Here is a 21,889-nt window from a genome sequence, read left to right as displayed (position 1 = left end):
TTTCCTACATGACCTATGTTATAAAACAAACAAATAAAAACTGGTCATGACAATTATAAGAAATGCAGACTTAAGAAAATATATAACAACAGCAAATTGCCCAGTTTCGTTTGCTTTAAATTCCCCCAAATCCGATTTGAAGGAAACTGCTAGTAACCCATGAACTTCCCCTAGACTGCCCCCTCCCCCGATCTCCCCACCAGCTATAGGTAACCTTTCCTTCAGTTGTGTATTCCGTGGGTCTTCACTTCTCTTCCTAGAGCCACAAAGTCTAATAACTGCTTGAGCAACTTCCTGGGTCTGCTGGCGCTCACTCCTACCCATTCTACTCATTGCTTCCCAGCTTGGTTGTTTGAATGTAGGAAGTCTGGGACCCAGCCTTCACTCCAGTACCACCCTGGAGGGCTGGACCTCATGCTGGAAGCCAGGTTACTGCCCTCACTGTCTGGCTGCTGAGGATGCATTTATCAGGTTCTGGTTAATTAGGGTTGCGAGTGGTTCCCAGAACAGCAGGTCTGGGCGCTGGAATCAGGGAAGAGGGTGAAAGGGCACTCCGAGTTGTATCAACACTGCTGCCTCAACACAACACAGGTTGGCTCTGCAACCTTCATCCACACATGGGAGGGAAGGGTGGGTTGGCATTCCTCCAGCTGGCTAGTAATTGAAAACTGAACATCACTTTGCTGGAAGAAATTGAAGAAAAAAAGGGATATGGTTGAACATTATCATTACCCTTGAAGATATCAGAACTGGGGGCTATGTAGTTCTTTTGTCTGTGACACCCGAGGGTCAGTAACAGCAAATACGATCTCATCTTTTCCCATTCTATCCCAAGGGAGTCTAATTAGGATATTTTATAGGTGTGTGGCCAATGGTACAGAACAGCTAAACCAACGTCACTTAGCCAAGTCAGTGATAACATCTTCATTCAAATGATAAAAAAAATACACAAAAAAGAAAAATTTAAAATTTTTATACTGCCATGATTTAGACTCTGAGTATTCTGCTTTCAGGCTCATTGAATTGGATTTTTTTCTTTTTAAACACTGAAAAAATGATTTTTCTTATTACTTTTTTTTTTTTTACATTATCATGGTGTTTTACTCTAATTCACTGAGGGTTTTTTTTTTTTTAATATAAGGGAGACTTATAATTTATTGGCCAGAAATCTCTTTTCCTAATCAGTGGTGAATTATTTATTAGAAGCTACAAAATGACAAAGACACTCTTTCACCTCAGAACTTTTAAATTATGTCATTGCTCATCAAATATTTTTCAGTTCGTTTGGCTAATATTTTCAACATGCCTTCAAGGAAAAGGGTAGAAACCTAAGCCTATTTGTAGAAAGAATATCAGTCATCATTCTCATTATAACGGAAAAATTCAATATTTGTTTATTCATTTGTTTAGTTGCAATGGAGTTGACACACAATGTTACATTAGTTTCAGGTGTGTTACACACTGATTCAACAATGGTATGTGTTATGCTCTGATCACAAGGGTAGCTGTGCCAGCGCCTGGGTGGCTCGGTCGTTAAGCATCTGCCTTCGGCCCAGGGCGTGATCCCAGGGTCCTGGGATCAAGCCCCACAAAGGGCTCCCTGCTCTGCTGGGAGTCTGCTTCTTCCTCTCTCACTCCCCCTGCTTGTGTTCCCTCTCTCGCTGGCTGTGTCTCTCCCTGTCAAATAAATAAATAAAATCTTTAAAAACAAAAAACAAAAACAAGGGTAGCTACCATCATCTGTCACCATGGATGGCAAGTTGGATCTTTTAATAGTCAATAACAGCTGTTTTCCAAAGCAGTGATAACCACTTAGAAATCTTAAAAGAGATTTAAAAATATTTTTATTGTGAATACTGACCCATTATTTTAAATGATATGTTATTCCTGGCGTTATTTTTCATTATAAGTAAGTGAGAAAAAATTTGATCTTTTATAAAAATATAAGAATTTCATTGATCTGAAATTGTATAGCAAGGATCCAGGGTATTAATGTATGGTATAACTAAAGGATTTCTTGAACTGACCAAGCACTTTCGCATATATTTCACATACAAATATGTTGTATCATTTGAATTATGTAAATGAGAATAGTAGAGTATGGAGTGATAGTCCAACCTGCTGGTGACAGATAAAACCAGGTCTCTTTCTTTATCCCTCCTTTTTCCTTAACTCCATCACCCGCTCTGATACCTGACATGGATAAGAAAGTTCTCACCCAGTCAAAAAATGGGCAGAAGACATGAACAGATATTTCTCCAAAGAAGACATGCAAATGGCTATCAGACACATGAAAAAATGCTCCACATCATTAGCCATCAGGGAAATACAAATCAAAACCCCAATGAGATACCACCTTACACCAATTAGAATGGCAGAAATTAACAAAACAGGAAACAACAAATGTTGGCGAGGATGTGGAGAAAGGGGAACCTTCTTACACTGTTGGTGGGAACGCAAGCTGGTACAGCCATTCTGGAAAACTGTATGGAGTTTCCTCAAGATGCTAAAAATAGAGCTACCCTATGACTCAGCAATTGCACTACTGGGTATTTACCCCAAAGATACAGATGTAATGAAAAGAAGGGGCAGATGCACCCCAATGTTCACAGCAGCATTGTCCACAATAGCCAAACTATGGAAGGAGCAGAGATGACCTTCAACAGATGACTGGATAAAGAAGATGTGGTCCATATATACAGTGGAATATTATTCAGCCATCAGAAAGAACAATTACCCACCATTTTCATTGACGTGAAGGGAACTGGAGGGGCTTATGCTAAGTGAAGTAAGTCAAGCATAGAAAGACAATTATCATATGGTTTCATTCCTATGTGGAACATAAGCAATAGCCCCGAGGACCACAGGGTAAGGGAGGGAAATCAGAAAGGGAGAAGAAGCTTGAGAGACTATGGACACTGGGAAACAGACTGAGGGTTTCAGAGGGGAGCGGGGTGGGGGGAGGGGTAAGAGGGTGACGGGTATTAAGGAGGGCACGTGTTGTGATGAGCACTGGGTGTTACACGTAACTAGTGAATCACTGAGCTCTACATCAAAAACTAATGATGTACTGCACAGCGGCTAACTGAATATAATTAAAAAAAAAAAAGAAGTATATCCCGTCAAGGATTCTAGATGATGGTGAGGGTCTCAGCAACAATTCTGACTCTATATAGGCCATATCTAGACTTTTGTCGCTGAATGTGTTAAATCTCAACTATCTGTCTTTCACGTCTTTGTTCATTGTTGTACCTATAAATTTTAATCACTTTATTGTGAGTTCAGCTTTCAATTAAAAATTGTTTGCTAGTACAGTTGGAAGATTCCACAAATTAAGATGTCAACAACATTCAAAACATGTAAACAAAATTTTGTCGGACTGTTCATAAAATACGTATTTTTATAAATAAAAACCTAAAAAAAAAAGAAAAAAGAAAGCTCGCACTCAACCAAAGTTTGAGGATTCTTCACACTCTAGAAACTGGACTCCTGCTCTTAGCCATTGCTCCTTTCCAGGGCCAGCAATGAGCTCATGTTTTAATTATTAAAGTTGCTCCAAATGTCTACCATTTATGCCTGGTCTACTGGTCTCCAGACTAGCAGAACTTATACGGAACTTGATAACTGTTAATACCTCCTAGCTTGGCACTGTCCTCTAAAACGATAAAGAAGAGAAAAGATACTGGGGCTCTAGTTATCAAACACCTCAAATCAGGTCCCTAACCAAGGTTTCCTTGAGCAGCTGGTTGGTAGTCAAAATACGATTCCACCTGCCAGAGATTTCTAGCACATCATGTTTTCCAGGGTAAGAAGTGTATTTCCCACCCCCTCCAATAAGCACGAGGTAGGCTGATGGAACCACAGTAACTTAACACTTGCCGTAGATGAGGCTAAAAATAGTCATTCATACTTTTTAGGCCTTGGTTCAAAACTCACATCCATTTAGGACGCCTTTCTAGATTAACTGGGCATATACAGACCATATACCTTTAACTCTCTCTGCTCTTGGTGTGCTGTCTTTAATCCACATTATGGTCTTTGGTCCTGGCTCATGGGCTACTTTTAATTGTTCTAGAGTCATTTCACTCTCAGTAATCTCCTGGAAGGCTAAAATTACATCTTTAAATTCTCCTCCAGTCCCCTATCCCAGGAAGATGAAAAAGGAAATAAACACAGGCTCTGCAGACAGACGATGTGGATTAATGTCCCAACTCAACCATTCACTAGCAGAAGGGCCGTGAGGTCATTCTGTAACCCTTCTGTGCCTCAGGAGTCTCATCTGTAAAATAAAGACAATGACATCTCTCCCCAAGGCTAGTTGGGAAGATTGAATGAGAAGGTAGATGTAAAACACTCAGCCCAGTGCCCAGGGCTCGGCAGATCTATTGTAAGTGCTTTGGTAAGGGTTTTGGGTATAAGTTTCCACATGTGTCCTCTGCTTGGCAGACACCTGTTGCATAAATGTTCACCCCACATGTGTACCAGGACATAGGCATTTTCAGACATGGTTCCTTAGTTACTTACAACTTTCCTCTCACCCCAGGAAGAACTGTTTTGAACCATCTCAGAATCAGAGCCATCTGCCCTCTGTCATTCAGTTGTCCTATAAATGGATCGCCTACCTCTTAGCCTCTAATGGCATTTCGTCATCTCAAGAGGATGTGATCATGCCAGTGAAGCGAGGAAGCAGCCACTGCTTCCCAAACGGTGGCCCACGCAAGACTCTATCCTCACTTACCAGGTGGTTTGCAGATATCATTGGCCAGTCATTGCCCGAACACATGTAGTGACAAGATGAGTATACAAATCATGGGCCACACAATAGAGGGTGCATCGATCCCCATTCCCCCCAGCCAGCAATGGCTTGGGCTTGGAAGATTCAAATGCCAGTGCTTGATAGGGGAATGAAAGTGCCTGACACTTAAAAAAAAAATTATCTTCACTCTCTCCCCTAAATTCACTTCTTTTTGTGTCATTTTGGCAGGACATCCTAATCATGGCTTAAGTCATTTATATATTCCTCTGCTCTGTAAGCCTCAAGTGAGCTTTCTTCAGCGAGTATGTGAAACAGTCCACTAACATCCTGAGGTTTATCTATTCATTTCTCAGCAGTCTATGAATCAGAACAGACCCAGGTTACACAGAGTATTTAGCGGGTAGCGTCTGCTTGTGTCCTTGTGACGTTAGGATGACTATATGCTTCAAAGAGGCTTTATGGGGATGTCTCATTAGGGCCAGACATGAGGAAGTCATTAAGCAAAGACTAGTCAGATTGAAACATGTTTGAATTTTTCACTTGTTATGCATCTAAGCGTGACTGTTAGAATGTTTGTTTTTGATAGTGAATTGCTCCTTCCTGCCAATGAAACCCATTGTCCCTGGAGCACCAGCACGTGGGTCTGCCATTTGAACATCAGCAGCATGCGGTCCTTGTGATCCAGTTAAGGTTTTGGGGGGAACAAAATGCATGATATAGTGGAAAGTTCAGAGAAAGGTTTTGAGGCTTGGCTCTGCCATTTGCAACTTGCATAATAATTTACTTCCATTCATTAGCCCAACTTCTCCATCTGGGAGATGATGGGTTTGAAAAAGATCAGTGTATTTTAGAGATGATGTCTGTGAAGCCCTGGGGTTCATATCCCATAAGCTCTGGTCCCTCCCTGCCTGCCTCAGCAGGCCAGCTCTTCCTTCCTCTGTCTGGCATACGGGGCTTCCAAGTTAGATTATTATTTTAAAGTGAAGTGTCTCTAAATTGTGTTGGAATTTCACAGGCGTAGACGATCACCCTGTCACCCCTGGTTGTTCTTACTTTCTTGGGAGCTTAAATTTATGTTCTGGAACATCTAAGTTTGTGAGGCCCAGAGAGCAGGATCTATAAAAGAGAGAAGCAGGCAGGGAGAGAGCGAGGGAGAGAGAGAGAGACACTGAGGGTGAGGAGGGTCTCTTGGTCTGCTCCCTCTGGGCTGTCCGACAAAAGGCAGATTCATCCTGACCTGGGTACAGCCCCATCAAGGTCAACGTGGCCGTACTGCATGGTCTGATGACAGGAGACTTTACAACTTAGTTTGCAGGTGCTACCCTGGTTCCTATGTATCATGGTCAGAACCTGGAAATGGTCCCCAGGGAGTCGACTCCATAACCCCCTAGGAGTACTTGTGCTTCAGCTGCAGCAAGGGGAGGGGGGCGAGGGGGTGGGAAGCAGTCAGATTCTCTAGGTAGTAGAGAGGCCAGAGGACCCACAGTTCTCCCCTCCGCCATACGGCAGCATCAGTTGCCCGGACACCATCTCTGAGGATACCACCCTCCAGGGAGGGAGGCAGAAGGCAGAGGCAGCCGAGAGCCTAGCACGTGACCTAAACATTCACTAAAGAGGCTGTTTCAACGATCAGACACGACTAGGTTTAAAGTTGAAAGGGCTCTAAGTTATTCCCCTGCTCTAAGTGGTCAGCAAGCCCTCAGGATAGAAACCATAATACTTAAAGACCGAACAACAAGTTGTGCCCCATGTGTATTAACACTCGAGTCCTCGTGTGAATGACACTTGGGATCTCACTGTACTTTGAAACTGTTACGACATTCCACGGAAGACCACCATCTAGAGTTTGGAGGACCTCGTTCTGTTCATGACCACCCTTCCTGTGTGCCTTCACTTCCCTATCAGAAAGCACTTCCTTTTGCCTTTTGCCATTCTAGGAGCAAGACTGATTTGTGGTGCGTATGTTTTCGCCCCCTCCCCTCCCGCAAGGTGTAGCATTATCCAAGAGTTTCTTCCTTAGTCACGGATGTCATCGTGTGTGGCCATGCACACGTACTGGCCTCACCGGGGCTCTGCTCACCCTGGCCCGTGAACAGACAGCTCGTTTTACCCTCCGAGCCACAGCACGGATGAGGCGGAACATGACGGGTCATTCTCCTCCTTTTGGGACTTGATGTCCTGCCAAGGGCTGGAGTGAGCACCTCTCACGCAGGTATCCTCACCAGCCCGCCGCTGGCTCCCTGCTTCCCTCCTTCCCCCAAGAACATGTCCACACTTACCTTGGTGCCAGCAAGGGCCATGTTCTTCGACACCGCATTCCTCACAGGTTGTTGTGATTGAAAGCATTGAGTTACAGCCAGAGAGTCTAAAGGCTGAAGGAAACAGCACGCCATGAAAAGATGACCTCAGAGGCTGTGGCTGCCAAGTAAAGACGGTCGACATCACTGCTGGCAGGCCACAAAGCGTGGAGACAAAGGGCAGAGGGGAACTTTTAAAGAGCGACCTCACCGAGAACCCGCTGCCCTCTCCCTGTGTGCCCCAGAGGTCCGGCTGTGGGTGTCCAGCCACAATAAGGCCATGAGGGGCCACGTGTGCGATGATCCAGGAGGAGAACCGGATCCCATCCCTGTCCTCTTGGTGTGTTCACAATGGGAGAGAAACCGAAAGTGCCAAATGGTGCTGCAGCAGCAGGTGGGGTGAGCGGGCGCAAAGGATTGGAAAATGTACCGGGGTTTTCCTTTGGTTATTTGAGGTCCCTGAAGAACTGCCCTTAAAAAGAGTGAAAGGAAGGGGAGTTGCTGGTGTGGGCTGCGTACGCTTAAAACAAACAAACATAGTAAAAGACCTTGACATGGAATTTGCATAGTGACAGAGGAAGATGAACTTAGTGGTGATGCCTGTACGGCCATCTGTGCAGTGACAATCACATTATATGGTGCCTGGGGCATTGTAGTCTGGGTGCATTACACGCCATGTGCCCCTGAACTATGTGTATTACACTACAGGCATTATAAGTTATATGAAATATACATTGCGTGCATTACACCCTAGGTGCATTACACACCATGTGCCCCCCGCCCCGAACTATGTGTATTACACACTACAGGCATTACAAGCTACATGCAATACACATTACGTGCATTACACTCTAGGGGCATTACATGCTGGACACATTATACTTGATGTGCATTATACACTAGGTGCATTCTATACGAGGTGCTCAATCTGTGTCGTAAGGGGCAGAGGGCAGGAGGCAGAAAGAGGAGACAAGGAGTGGTATTCGTGCCTTCAGGGAGCTCGGAATCTAGTTCCAGAGAAGCAGCCAACTCACACCGACCAGATAACTCCCGCATGCTCTGAGGGATTGCTCCTTTTATCATATATGCTGAAAAACCAAGAAGTCTTCCACAGGGGATAGGCACTGGAGTTCAGAGAAGGGCTGCGGTGTCTGTGGAAAGGTTCCACTGTGGATGTGGTTAAAGACTGGGGGCTGCTGGGGACCCTGGCTCGGACTAGACTGGCTGCAATCTAGCGTAGGTATACTAAAGTGTAATAAACCACCCGTCATCAACAAAGTGTAATGAAAAAGCTGTTTTTCAAATAAACTTACTTGGTTTGTTTTTCAAAACAAAGTTTTGAAAACAGAAATATCTTCCCCCATAACCTCCTAGTGCTGTGTTTTTATTGTTACTACATTCACCTGGTTTATTACATTTGGGCCGTATCTCACACGTTAGTGGGAACGTCTTGGGCTGTACTCTGTACCTAGACCTGGAAGAGAGCCCCATGGGGAAAGTCCTGCCAAGTGGCAGGTTTCCTCCTCCCTCTGGAGCCCAGGCTTCCCCCTCTCTACCCTCCCTTTCTATTAAGGAGTTAGCATGTAAGTTAAAAGCCCATTTGAACCACCTTCTTCCCTTCATTAGGTGCCTTTTCCCTCCTATATTTTCCTATATTTTTCACTTCCCTGCTCCGCAGAGCCCCCGGCTTCTCCCAGCTACACTTGATTAGGGCTTCCTGGGACCCGCAGCTTGGGGCGTGTGTGTGTTAATTACTTGGGGGGTGTGTGTGTGTGTGTGTGTGTGTGTGTGTCAATTACTTTGGGCCCCGGGGGAGGCAGGGGGAACAGGCTGAGATTATTTCTCAGCTCTAAAGAATAACTGTTTGTTACCATCTGTATCCAAAATGAGCTATTTGAGCATTCTTTGGTGTTTCGTTTCTTTCCATGTATCTGCTCACTGATTTCAGTGTTCACCGTCCCAGAAGCTGATCTCGAGGAGGTGGGCTGGAACCCCACAAGAGGTAAGAGGGAATCCAGCCATTCTCTGAACTCCAGGCTTGTGGGTGTCCCCGTAACAAGCTGCCATAGGCTCTCCCTGGCACCTCTAGAAACCAGCCCTTGTGTGGGAGCTGCATCCTGGGGAGTCACCAGGAAGTGGGGGATTGAGACAGAGGCAGCAACAATGTATTACTCTTACCGAGTCGTTACACCAGGTCAGACTACGTGCTAGTGCTTATTAGTATTAAATGATAACAACCCACTATTTCTATTTAACAAGCAGTAAAACTGAAATTTAAAGAAGTGAAATAGCTGGTCAAAGTGATACAGACCAACGCTCCGTTTCCTCAACACAAGCCTTAATAATAACTGACATTACATCTATTTTTCCAGATCACAAAGTTTTCCTCAGGAATGGTATTTTATTCAATCCTTGGCGAAGGGCCCAGGAGGTTAAGAGACAATCCAAGACTATGTAACTCATGAGTGGACCAGGCGAGATTTGCAAAACTATGGTGTCAAAACACGAAAGGTAGATCTCCAGGGTGTGTGAGCAGGAAGAGACAATCTTCCGAGTTACACCTGTATCTCTACTATTCAGACTTACCTCTAACACTGAAAATTATGCTAGTTGGCCCAAACCTTTGCTTTGACATTACATTAAAAAAAAAATCCTCTTGCAATGAAAGAAGAGGGTGTTCCTGGGGATCCTCAGTGCAAATTTACCATAAAATAACCTCATTAGAGTTAAAAATAACTAAATTAGTCCGAACTATATATTTTATATGGCACACACATTGCTTCAGAGCATACGAAATGAAGGAAAACTTCCAAATTCTTTTTATGAAGCAAGTATAACATACCTAAATCTGATAAAAATAGCACCGAAAAGAAAAGAAAAATTATAGATCAGACCAATGCAATTTATGAATATTTGTAGAAAAATCTTAAAAGGAAATTTTAGCAAACACACTTTAAAGCCTCATTAATAAAATAATGAATATAATACACTGTGAACAAATGGGATTTATGCCAGGAATTCAAAGATTAAATATTGGAAACTATATTAATAGAATTCATCATATTAATTGGTCTAAGGAAAAAAATCCACACAATTGTTTCGAGATGCTAAAATTCTTTGACAAAATTCCACATTCCTTTCTAATTAAAATTCTTGAGAAAATATCTCCTTAGAACGATAATAGCTATCTACCTCCATCCTAAAGCTATCATCTTAATAAATGTGAAATTCTAGGGACATTCCCAACAAGATCAGGGATATAGAAAAGATGCCCACCACCTCCATGGCCACCTAACAGCATTCTCAAGGTGCTAGCCGAGGTAATTAGAATAGAGAAAACAGTCATGGGCAAATGGATATGAAAGGAGAAATAAAATAATCTCTACTTGCAGAAGACATAATGGTATACCTAGAAATCACAGAGAATAAACAGTTAAAAAGCTCCATAAAAGAATTCAGCAAGGCAGCAAGATGTAAGGGTAACATGAAAACAAAACAAACCCAGCATTCACACACATAAATAACCATTAGAGTGTATAACGAATGAGAAAACCAAATTTACAACAGAAAGGATGCAATAAATACTTAGTAATAGAGTTATCTCATTTAAAAACTATGTCCACGTAAAATTGTACGTGTCTGTGGCATCTTCATTCATCATGGCCAAAAACTGGAAATGACTCCAATGCCACTGGCTTGTATTATGGATAAACACATTTCAGCATCTTCATACAATGGGATACAACTCAGCAAGAACAAGGAATGACCTGGGGATTTGTGCAGTAGCACGGAGGCATCTCACGAAGAACAGTTCGCTAAGCGGAAGAAGCCAGACTGAAAGGCCACTTATTGCTTAACTGCATTTATATGAAATTCTTTTTTTTTTTAAGATTTTTTATTTATTTATGTGACAGAGATACAGCCAGTGAGAGAGGGAACACAGCAGGGGAGTGGGAGAGGAAGAAGCAGGCTCCCAGTGGAGGAGCCCGATGTGGGGCTCGATCCCGGAATGCCGGGATCACGCCCTGAGCCGAAGGCAGACGCTTAACGACTGCGCCACCCAGGCGCCCCTGCATTTATATGAAATTCTATGGAGGCAGACTACGGTGGCTGAAAGATCAGCACTGCCCAGGGGCCAGGGCTCCTGAGAGGCGTGAGAAAACTTCTAGGGGTAAAGAAGCTGCTTTATAATTGTGCGGTGGTTACATAACTGTCTACATTTACCAAACTCATGGAATTGTACACTGGGTATTTTTATGCATAAATTATACCTTGATAAAGCTGATTTTAAAAAAAATAACTTTACTCTTTACAAGAATAGCCCGTGTTCTAGAAGTTTCCAGGAAGCCATCAAGGGCCAGGCTAGAGTAAAGCTGAGATAGAAAGAGAGTGTCTTCATACAAGATAGCTTTGTGGAGTGTCAGGATGTAAACTAGAGGTTTTCAGGCAGGAAACTCAGTGTCACCAGGTTGTTTCCTCTGGATTCACAGGTTTTGAGTTTCTCACCATGTCCGGTAAAGCTTTGAGTAGCTGGACAGGAATGGAGAGAGTGGAAAACAGCACATAACCACGTTCCTCATGGCACCAACTACTTGTTTCACTCATAATTTTCTCTTCTTATTTCATCTTGCTTGCCCTGCACGTTTGCCTCGCAATCAGTGGTTGCGGTGAGGGACGGGGACAGGCGGGATCAGGACTAGGGTTTGCGAGCACGTGTGCGTGTGCACGAGTGTGTGTGTGTGTGTGTGTGTGCACATACGTGTGTATGTGTGTGTAGAACTTCATTTCCTTTTCTCTACACCTCATAAATCCAGGAGTATTTCTTGTCCTTACGGAACCATATAATCCTGGTTTTATATAATAAAACTATTGACCTGGAGCAGTTTTCTCTCATTCTAGTCTCCATGCCAAACCCCAATAGAGAAAAGAAGAGGGAAAATTGCTTTTCGGCATAACTGGTGACTCTGTGCATGCACACACATGTTCTTTCATTTTTTTATTTTTAAAGTAGGCTCAGCGTCCAGCATGGAGACTACTATGGGACTTGAACTCACAACCTGGAGATCAAGATCTGAGCCGAGATCTAGAGTCGGATGCCTAACCGACTGAGCCACCCAAGGGCCCCTCATGTGTTTTAATATAAGCACTGCTGCTGTCTATTGGGAGTCTGACTTTCTCGACAGTATCGGTTTGAGAGTGAACTACTGTGTTGGGTGACAGACTTGATTCTGGGGTTCAGCTTGCTATGCTCCCATCTCCTAGCTGTCTCCTTCCTACTCTTCCCAGCACCAGTGGTGCTATAAGGGAGTCCAAACGGCACCCTCCCATGACTGCCCTTCCTTTTTATCCAATGGAAATTAGATTAAATTAAGGCCTGACACGAAAACTTGAAAGAAAAGGATATTCTAAGCAAATGTCTACTTTACGGTATGGATTATTCCTCCCTAGTAGTTGATTGGAATGTGAGTGTGTCTGTCTTAGGCCGTCTCTTCGCTTCACTGTGTACAGCTTTCCAGCCTGTTGTTGGTGTTGCTATTATTATTGCTATTATTGTTATCCGTTTAAAGATAGTGGGGAATTGAGGCACCTGCATGGCTCCTCAGTCAGTGAAGTGGCCAACTCTTGATTTCGGCTCAGGTCGTGATCTCAGGGTCCTGCGGTTGAGCCCTGAGGTGGACTCCATGCTCAGCAAGGAATCCGCATGAGGAGTCTCTCTCCCTCCCCTCTTGCACCCTACCACCCCCACCCCCGCCGACTCACACGCTCGCGTGCACTTGCACGCTCTCTCTCTCTCTCAAATAAATAAATAAATCTTAAAATAAAAAGGTAGTGGGGAACTGGAACTCAAACTTTGATATTATTTCCTTCCAATTTTTCATCCTTGATTTAAGAATAAAACATCAGTATAAGAAAAAAAAAAAGCCTGGATTAAGTCTGAAAATATGACAAGTAAACATATCCGGTACCATAATATCAAACACGAGGAATCCTGCTGTTATGAGTTTGCAGATTGCAAAGTGGATTATAGCCCTGTATCTTCTTCCCCGTGATCAGGTAGCGGGGACTCACCCCGGGAAATGAGGGAGGGAAATAAGGGAGGGATGTCCTAGAATGTTATCCGCTGCTAACCTTGGTGAGCATTAACTTTTACCTCAAAAATATCTTCCACGAAAGTCGTTTCTATAACATTTGCCAGTTTTAATATATATCTTTTTTTTACACAGACCAATGAGGAACCAATACCCCCAGTTAATCCCAATCACTATTAACCAAGGTGTCGGTGACCTCGAGTGTTAGCACGTTGGATTACGAACACACAAGAACTGGGATTTGAACTGAGGGGCCTTATGTGTAAGAGAAATCAGGCCTAAGACTTGTGTCAAACACGATAAATTCCCCACTTTTTAACGTATTTGTTAAAATCCTGTGATTCAACCGATTTGTTAAAATCCGATGAATATAATATTTAACTTACAGAATTTGGTGTCAGCCAGGGTTTGAATTTCAACTCTCGCCCAACATAGTTAACCTTAGGCAAGTTACCGAACCCTGTCTAAGCCTCACCACCCTCATTTACAAAATGAATTTAACAGTAATACTGATTTCAGAGGGTCACCGAGGGGATTACGGAAATAACAAATACAAAATAACTATTGGTTAAATGAAATAATGCATACTAAATGCCTAGTGCATATTAAATTACCTTCTGTTTGATTTTCACAGGTGTCTGGGGTGATTATTTGAAGTGTCTGGTTTGCCTCTGGCGGACTGGAAAGTTGAGCCCAGAGATTTTGAAAGGAGAGGCTATTGCTCTTCCTCACACTGCATCCCCACTCCCTTCCTCACCCCTGCACAAAGGCCAACATGGTGGCTGCCAGATGGACGGGGCCAGTCCCCGCCAACCTGCAGGGGCTTCACTTTCCTTTATAATCCCCACGACTGCCATTATCCATGTCCTCTTGCGGGAGAGTGGCAGTCCCTGCATAATCTTCTAGGCTTGATCAACTGTGCTGAGACCTGCTGCTCCCAAAGGCCCAGGGAGGGGATATTCCAGTCTCCTTTGTTTCCTACCTTCAACTTTTCAAGGTCTGGAACAGTCTAGAGCTCCCTTGGCTTGCCTGCAATAATTGTACAGCCATGGGAAAGCCAAGGGAAGGGCAGATAGGAAACACCAGGAAAGGCAGTGGTCTGGATACAGCCAGGGCATAATTTATTTGCCAAGGAGAATTATTTTCTTTTTACATCAGTTTAAAGCAATTGGAAAACCAGCTGCTGGTCTAGATTTCATCATACAGCTTATCATTATATGCAAACACGTACACAGAGGAGACATTTTCCTTCTAAATCAAACAATGGAAGGCTTTCTAGAGTGACTTGGAGTGAGGGGTGTATAAAAAGTGGTAGCGGAGGGAAGGATGCCCCAGAAGATGGAAAGTCTTTGGTGTCTGGGTGACAAGGCTGGACGCGTGTGTGGCCCGCCATGATGGATCGCATAACCACGTAAGCAGGCAGAATGCCCAAGAGTAATTAAAGAGATGCCTAGACCAGGGCCCCTCCACATCGTAGACTCGTTCTCCCAAAGTCAAACATCGGTGGAACCTTCAGAGACAGGATCGTTTTAAGTATGAAAACACAATTCACTATTTAAAAGATCCCTTTGCTAAAGAAGAATCCTTACTAAAATTGGAATAATACAATCTTACCTGATTTACTGGCTGATAGTTTTAGTTTGGTGAGTATCTGAATGCAAGGCCCTTATAATAATCTCGAATGGAGTCTTTCAGAAAACTGAGCTTGTCGGTTGGTGATTGCCCATCCCAACCCATCAATCCATAGTACCAGCCCTGCGCCCTGCGTGCCGATGGTTCCTCTAACGTGCTGGCACTTTCCCGTGTTAGGGCCTTGGCTCTTGCTTTCCCTCAGCCCAGAATGCTTTGCCCTCACCCATCTACTTTCTCACCTGCCCCTCTCCGTTATATATTGTTCTCAATGAGATCTCCTCAGACTAACCCATTTTAAATTGTAACCACCCGTCTCTTGCAGTCTGGGTCCTCCTTCCTCTGCTCCACTCTCCTCTTTTCAAAGCACTTACCGCTTTTATATACTGTATACTATACCTCGTTTGCTATTGTTTACCGTCTGCCTCTCAAGGGCAAGGATCTTTGTTTGGTTTGTTCATTAATGTATCCCCAGCATCTGGACCTAGCACATAGTAGGTGCTTCATACCTTGAGTGAATAAGTGAATGAATGGTTTCTAGAGTTTCTACAGTTAACACGAAGTCTTTGGGTCCCATTTTTTTAGCTTATCTTTTTAGTGTCACACAGAAATGTTGCTTGAAGGACACATTCACGACTCAAGCCACGGTCCCACTGCAGGGGTGGCACAAAGACACACAGGACTTGGGGTCCAGCCTGGATTTGCCACCTGTATGGCCTTGGGCCTCTGTCTCCTTATCTCTACAAAGGAAACAATGACTTCCTGAGAGTGTTTCTTTGGGGAAAAATGAATGACATAAATGCGTTTCGTATACCACAGAATGGAATGTGGAGATGTTTTCATATTTACAAGCATATGGGGTTTCAAACTGCAGTTTTCACTGTTCATAAAATTTTTTGGCCTGCTTTGCTGATTCACGGATGGGTTAGATCTCACTCATAATAATAGTGCCCCTGCATTGATGACCTACTGGGTGACGAGGCCTCTGCTAGGCAGGTGTCGATACTGTCCCCTCACTTAGCAAGTTTAAGATCATTATCCCGCTTGACAGACAAAGGAAAGTTCCCAAGTTGCCAAAGCCACGTGGCTGGTGAACAGCTGGGCTGAGACCCAATCTGTGACTATCTTTGAAACGACCGTCCATTTGGTCACATCTCTATCCTCTACTAATACATCCTCTTCATCCTCGTCCTCCTGCCTTTCTACCCACTTTCCAGTGCTCACGTGCGCATTTGCTCCAGCCGCCCTGCCGCAGGTGTCCATATCGTGGCGTCACACCCGACTGCCGAATCACCAGCTTGCAGCCCGGAGACCGCTATCTGGCGTCAGCATCTTAGCTCACCTTGGTTCTTTCCCACTTTAATCCCTCTTAAGGGTCAGAAAAAGCTCACTTAAATTCTGAGTCATGCCTTTCCACATTCTATGAGGGTACGTGATGGGCCCTAATAGTATTTGGGAGAGTTGCAGAGACCTCTAGATCTATCCCATGTGAATGTGAAGTAATATCATGGATCCAGCAGACTGTCCTCCACCAGAGGTTTTAATAATTAATTTACCTTGCTGGAGGAGAGATCTGAGGCCAACAGAGGAATTCAGGAGACCCGGGCAGGGCAGCTTAACTAAGGGGATCTTTGTTTTGTCATCGAGCCTGCAAGTCATGTGCTGACAGATGTCACGGTCCTGCCTGAGTCCCTGCCCATAAGTGTTGACGATATACAGCGAACTCACAGTCTATTTGCCTGACATATGAGAAATCATTTATTCTTCTCTTAAATTCCTTCTGTTTCTTTCTTTCCCCAGGCTTTGGGAACGGCCTAAGTGGCAGAAGGGAGCAGGGAGAGGAAGAGGACCTGTGCTTTGGCAAAACTTTGAATCATACCCAGTTTGATGAATGAAAACTCCTCACTTGTGCTCTGATGGGGTTTTAGCACAAGAGGCCTTTCCTAGGTGGAAGCTGTGGATTCAGTCTCCACTTGCAACCACCCCCCCAACTTCAAGATCCTTTACAAGGGAAGGTCAGATTTCCAAGGTTGGAACCTGGACTGAGGATCCTGGGGGGAAGGAAGGAGAAACGCATGGCGTGTGCCGCTGTCCTGTTGTCCGGCCTGTGAGTCAGCATGCCAATGGCCTGGGACCCAGGCTAGCAGCATTACCCATCCTGGCTGGTACCAGGCACGTGGTGTGCCCAGCCTCATAGTGCTGAGTGATCTGTGCCGGATGAGTCAGAGACAACACAAACAGGAAAGATCCATGAATTTGGCTGGTGCAGCCCTAGGTCTGTGACTCCACAGCTGAGTCTGGGTCCCTGGCGGGGACTCCTGGTGACCCTCATGGGGTTGCTGAATGCAAGTCTGGAAGGGCTCTTGGGAGGACATGGGTCCAGGCCCCTGCCACTGAGCAGAATCCCCACCAACACATCCAGACTGAAAATCCATCTTGGTCCTTAGTGAATGAAAAAAGAAAATGAAATTATTTCTATAACTGAGGCCAAGCACAAAGGATGAACCTGGCAGGTCCAACTGAAATGAGCCTTTCACACTCTGGAAGGAGTGGCTTCATGGTCTCGGAGCAGTGGGGGTGCCAACATATTGTCATCGTGACTGGAACGTGCAGAGAAAATGCCCCTCCCACATGTTTTCTACAACTAGTGTAGTCTAACTCTTGCCCATCATCTTCCTCTCTGGGCTCTCAGGGGCTCTTGAGCTGACGTGGCCTCCCGCAGCTCCTGCCATTGCTAGAGGCAACTCAGTGTGGCCATGACTCCCATTCATTCACCCCCTGCCCTGGCTGATCGCTCTGCTCTGTGCTACCCCAGTGAGCCAGGCTTCCAGCCACAGGTAGGTCCCAAGTCCAGCACACAGGTGCTCAGGGAAGCTCAGGGAAGTTCGATCTCAGGCTCGAACCTCCAGTCTGCCCACCCTGCACTTGGCACACATGTTTACCGAATCCCCAGATGGGAAACAGGGGCAAGAACTACCCTCTGCCTTTCATGTTTCCTCCATTTATTATCTTCTTCTCTGCCTGATGGACTTCTATTGCTGTGCATTCATTCAACAAACATTTACTAAGTCCCCGCTACTCAACAAGCTTAAATGTCATGTCCCTCTAGAAAGTTTTCCACAACTTCCCTAAAAACAGCTGCTCACTTTCCTTTCTGTCTTCCCACGCTACTTTATTCACGCACCCAGTTGTGTCTTTCATGTAAGTTGCAATGAGGCATCACTGTTCTCTTCTATCCTGCAGACCTGTGATGTTCCTGCTGAAGGGGAGAATCAGCGTCTGCATCTCTGTACCACCAGTATCTGGCACTCTTGGAAAGCTCACTGATGAAAGTTAACGAATGGAGGGGCGCCTGGGTGGCTCAGTGGGTTAAACGTCTGCCTTCAGTTCAGGTCATGATCTCAGGGTCCTGGGATCAAGCCCCACATCCGGCTTCCTGCTCAGTGGGGAATCTGCTTCTCCTTCTCCCCCAGCTTTGTTCTCTCTCTTTCTGTCAAATAAATTAATTAATTAATAAGATCTTCAAAATAGTCTTGGGAAAAAAAAAGAAAATTAACAAATGGAAACAAAGTGATAAACTTAAATACGGGGCTCGTAATGCCCAGGGAGGTAGCGTGACTTTGTGGGTAAGGGTACGGGCCCGGAAGTTGGGTTGCTTTAGTTTTAATCCTGGCTCCAAGATTTACTAGCAGTGTGATGTGAGGCAAGTTATTTGACTACTCTATACCTCGATTTCCGTACTTGAAAAGCAATGATCGTAATAATACCTACTTCATCACGTCACTCTGAGGATTAAATAAAATAAAGCAGAATAAAGTATTTAGAATGTGTCAGGCATATCATCTGTCCTCACTAAATGGTAACTAGTATTGCTTGTTATTCTTTCTCTGTGGACTTGATTATTTTGGTAAAATGCTTGTGCATTTAGATGGACAGTTGCATGGGTTTAGGATGAGGGGTTACCGAGAAAAATTCAGATTTAATTTTTTATGAAAAGCGGAGAGGAAAAGTCAATGAATTTTATGCTTTGCTTTCATTCTTCCCAGTTAGACTCAAGCTGCACTCTTTGGCTTTATAAGGACTCTGGTGGAACAAGAAGGATGCTGGAATATGGCCAAGTGTAGCTGAGAGGGGAATTTCTGGCCAAAGAAAATATCGTTGAAGGGCAAAATATGTCATCAAACAGAAAAAAAAAAAAATCCTGCGTTTTTCTTATTGAAAAAGGAAAGGGTAGATTGGGACAAGTTCTGCTACGTTAACCGCTAAGATACCCAAGAGATAAATGACACTTTTAGGGAGCTGGCGGCATTTCCTAGTCTGGAGACGTATGAGTTTGAGACCATTTAGATAATCTTCAATTTGGCCTGGCTTCTCAATAAAGTTTTAAAAATAAATGTCGAAAGGCGCTTCCTCTCGGGATCCATCATGTATCCACCTCTGGTCTTGGAGCTGTCACTCAGGCTGTACCTTTCTTATTCAATGTTACACCTTTGATAGAAACTCGTTGCAGAACTTTTGGAATCAGTCAAATGAGTCAATAAAAAGTGCCCATAAACGGAGATCACTTATAGTGATATTGGTTATGAGAAGAAGCCTTGAAATACACAAAATGCTGCCCAGACTCTCAGCACGTGGAGAAGGGCTCGTGCTAGCCTGGGGTTCTGGGGAGGAGCGCCAGGTGGAAGGAGGCAGGTGGAAATATGACTTGCAGAGCAGTGGGAGGGGGAATTTGGAGAGCTCGGGGAAGTGAAGTCTAGACTTGCTCGTACCCCTCTGACTGCCTGCTTCTCCTTTTCTGGATCTCTGGCTTTTCCTGGGTTTCCCATAGGTGGGTTTTCATTTTCCTCCTGTCATCCTTTTTCCCCTTTTCCTGTCTCACTTTCTTATGAACAGAGGCTGCCCTTGATTTGACAGTGACAGGGCAAAAGTTTAGTCCAGTCTCCAGGTTCAGTAAACTTGAGCCAGTGCTGGACAACCTCCTTTGGTCTATCTCTATCTTTACCCTGCCCTGTACCCTGGGGGCTGACCTGTGTGCCCTTCACCTGTGGGGGGCCTGAAGGATGCTGGAGGTCAGGAGCCAAGAAAGCCTGGGGTATTTATTCTCCTGGCTCCCTCCACCTTGAGAATCTCAAGGAGGTCCTGTTGGTGGTCCTCCCCATCCCACCCAGCTACTCCAGTTTCCAGGAACCAGTCCCTCTCCATGCCCTGCATCCCTGAGCCGAGGTGCTCACACACCAGCACCTACCTCTTTGAGAATGGCCCCTTCATTTAACTCCTCAAATTATCCAAATTTGGGTGTGTCATCTGTTTCCTGGAGGGGTAAAAATCAACAGGAAGCTTGTTCACAATTCAGATTCCTGGGTCCTGACCACAGAAACTCTGAATGGAGTGTAGGTCCAGAGAGACATCAACGTTTTTAACAAGTACCTGCTTCTGACGCCGGTTGTCCAGGGATGACTTTGAGAGAGACTTGACCAGACTCTGTCAAACTGGACGTCATCCAGGTTCAGTCAAATGGTAAGAATAACGCGGCCCCCATAGTTCCCATTGTTCCAGCGTCTCTTCTGAGAAGTCCAAATTTTTGTATGAGATCATTATGAGCTAAGTTGGGAAAGGCAGGGAGATTTCTAAACCAAGTCCTGGAGTCTGTGGGAGGGCTCCAGTAACCAGAACCATAGAATTACAGAGTATCGGCAAACGCGACATTGAGCTTCTCAACAGCTCATTGATTTATGCTGACACGGTTTACCTGTAGCCGAGGGCCCCTGAAGTTTATTTGTGTTGATTGCACCATCGTTAATAAGATAGAGAGATGTAATGGATGGCAGATGCCCAAATCTGGAATTAAAGACTTCTGTCCGTGCAAGCCAGCCACGCACGCCACTAGTCCAAGCTAACAGTTTTTAATTGCCCAGTGTTACAAGGAAGCGCTCAGCCAAGGAGAAAAACCAGAAAACTAATGAACTCATATCAGGAAAACACCAAGGAGGACCAGCCAAGCATGCAGAGAAAAATCTAAAACCTATCCGGAACTTGAAGTTGTGTGGACTTACCATTTCAGGAGCCTGTCTTGTTTTGGGTTTATCAGGTGCATTCTTGGAACATGACTGTTTCAAATATTTAGGATAATATTTATTTAGGCAGCAGGGTAGACAACAGAGGCGGTTGGGAAAGAACATTGCTTCTTCTGAGAACGGTAACCTTTTGCTGCTTCTCTGGTTCATTTCTTAGAACAGAAGCTCAGAAAGGAGAAGGGGCCGGCTCACATTCCCCTTCCCAAGGACATGTTACTGGAGTGGGCCCCACGGCTAGAGCCTGCCTTAAAAGTCTTAGGGCAAGAACCTGGTTACAGATGCCCCTTCGAGATCATGTAATTTAAGTCCTTTGTTCTTGCCAAATCATATGGCAGAAAAGCTCCCCCAAATAAACTGATGTGCGATGACATGAATGAAATACATGCTCTCCTGGCACTCTGTTTCCTGTTGTCTATGTCCCATTAATCCGTGGTTGGTCTAGAAGAGCAGAGCCTAAAAGAAAAAGGATGGACTATAGCATCAAAACCCTGGGTCAGGGGCGCCTGGGTAGCGCAGTCGTTAGGCGTCTGCCTTCGGCTCAGGGAACGATCCTGGCGTTATGGGATCGAGCCCCACATCAGGCTCCTCCGCTATGAGCCTGCTTCTTCCTCTCCCACTCCCCCTGCTTGTGTTCCCTCTCTCGCTGGCTGTCTCTCTCTGTCAAATAAATAAATAAAAAATCTAAAAACAAAACAAAAAACAAAACAAAAAAAACCCTGGGTCAAAGTCTTGACGCTGCCACTTGCTTTAAGAAACTTATTTCATGATTCTCATCCTTTGTTTCCTCATTTACAAAACTAATAAGACCAGGAACCTCCTAAGAAGAGGTAATCATTAATCATATTAATAGATCTAATCACAGCACAGCAGCTGTTATATAGTACTAGGTTCTCAATAAATGACAGTGGTCATTCTTGTGACTCTTCTAGAAGCTCTAGTTAAGCACCATTGCCTCTTTCTTTCCCATTTGTCAAAGCCCCAGGTCAGAGACACTGCAGCTAAAAGTACACCCTTGCTTCCAGGAAAATGCAGAGCCTTCAGTGT

General features: G+C 44.6%; 1 long non-coding RNA gene across 2 annotated transcripts; it reads right to left on the bottom strand.

The window, feature by feature from the left end:
• Positions 1–1,377: 1,377 nt before the first annotated feature.
• Positions 1,378–20,349, bottom strand: LOC113268710 (uncharacterized). 2 transcript variants are annotated; one of them, XR_008960513.1, is made up of 4 exons: positions 20,199–20,349; positions 20,017–20,082; positions 7,036–7,174; positions 1,378–1,677 (listed from the first exon to the last, which is right to left on the bottom strand). It is a non-coding gene; the product is annotated as an uncharacterized LOC113268710 (long non-coding RNA). The 2 variants fall into 2 exon arrangements; XR_008960514.1 differs by having other exon boundaries at positions 7,036–7,128.
• Between the last annotated feature and the right edge of the window lie 1,540 nt (positions 20,350–21,889).

Source organism: Ursus arctos, unplaced genomic scaffold (assembly GCF_023065955.2).
Source record: "Ursus arctos isolate Adak ecotype North America unplaced genomic scaffold, UrsArc2.0 scaffold_2, whole genome shotgun sequence".
Classification (NCBI taxonomy): domain Eukaryota; kingdom Metazoa; phylum Chordata; class Mammalia; order Carnivora; family Ursidae; genus Ursus; species Ursus arctos.
This window is presented reverse-complemented; position numbering and strand designations above follow the sequence as displayed.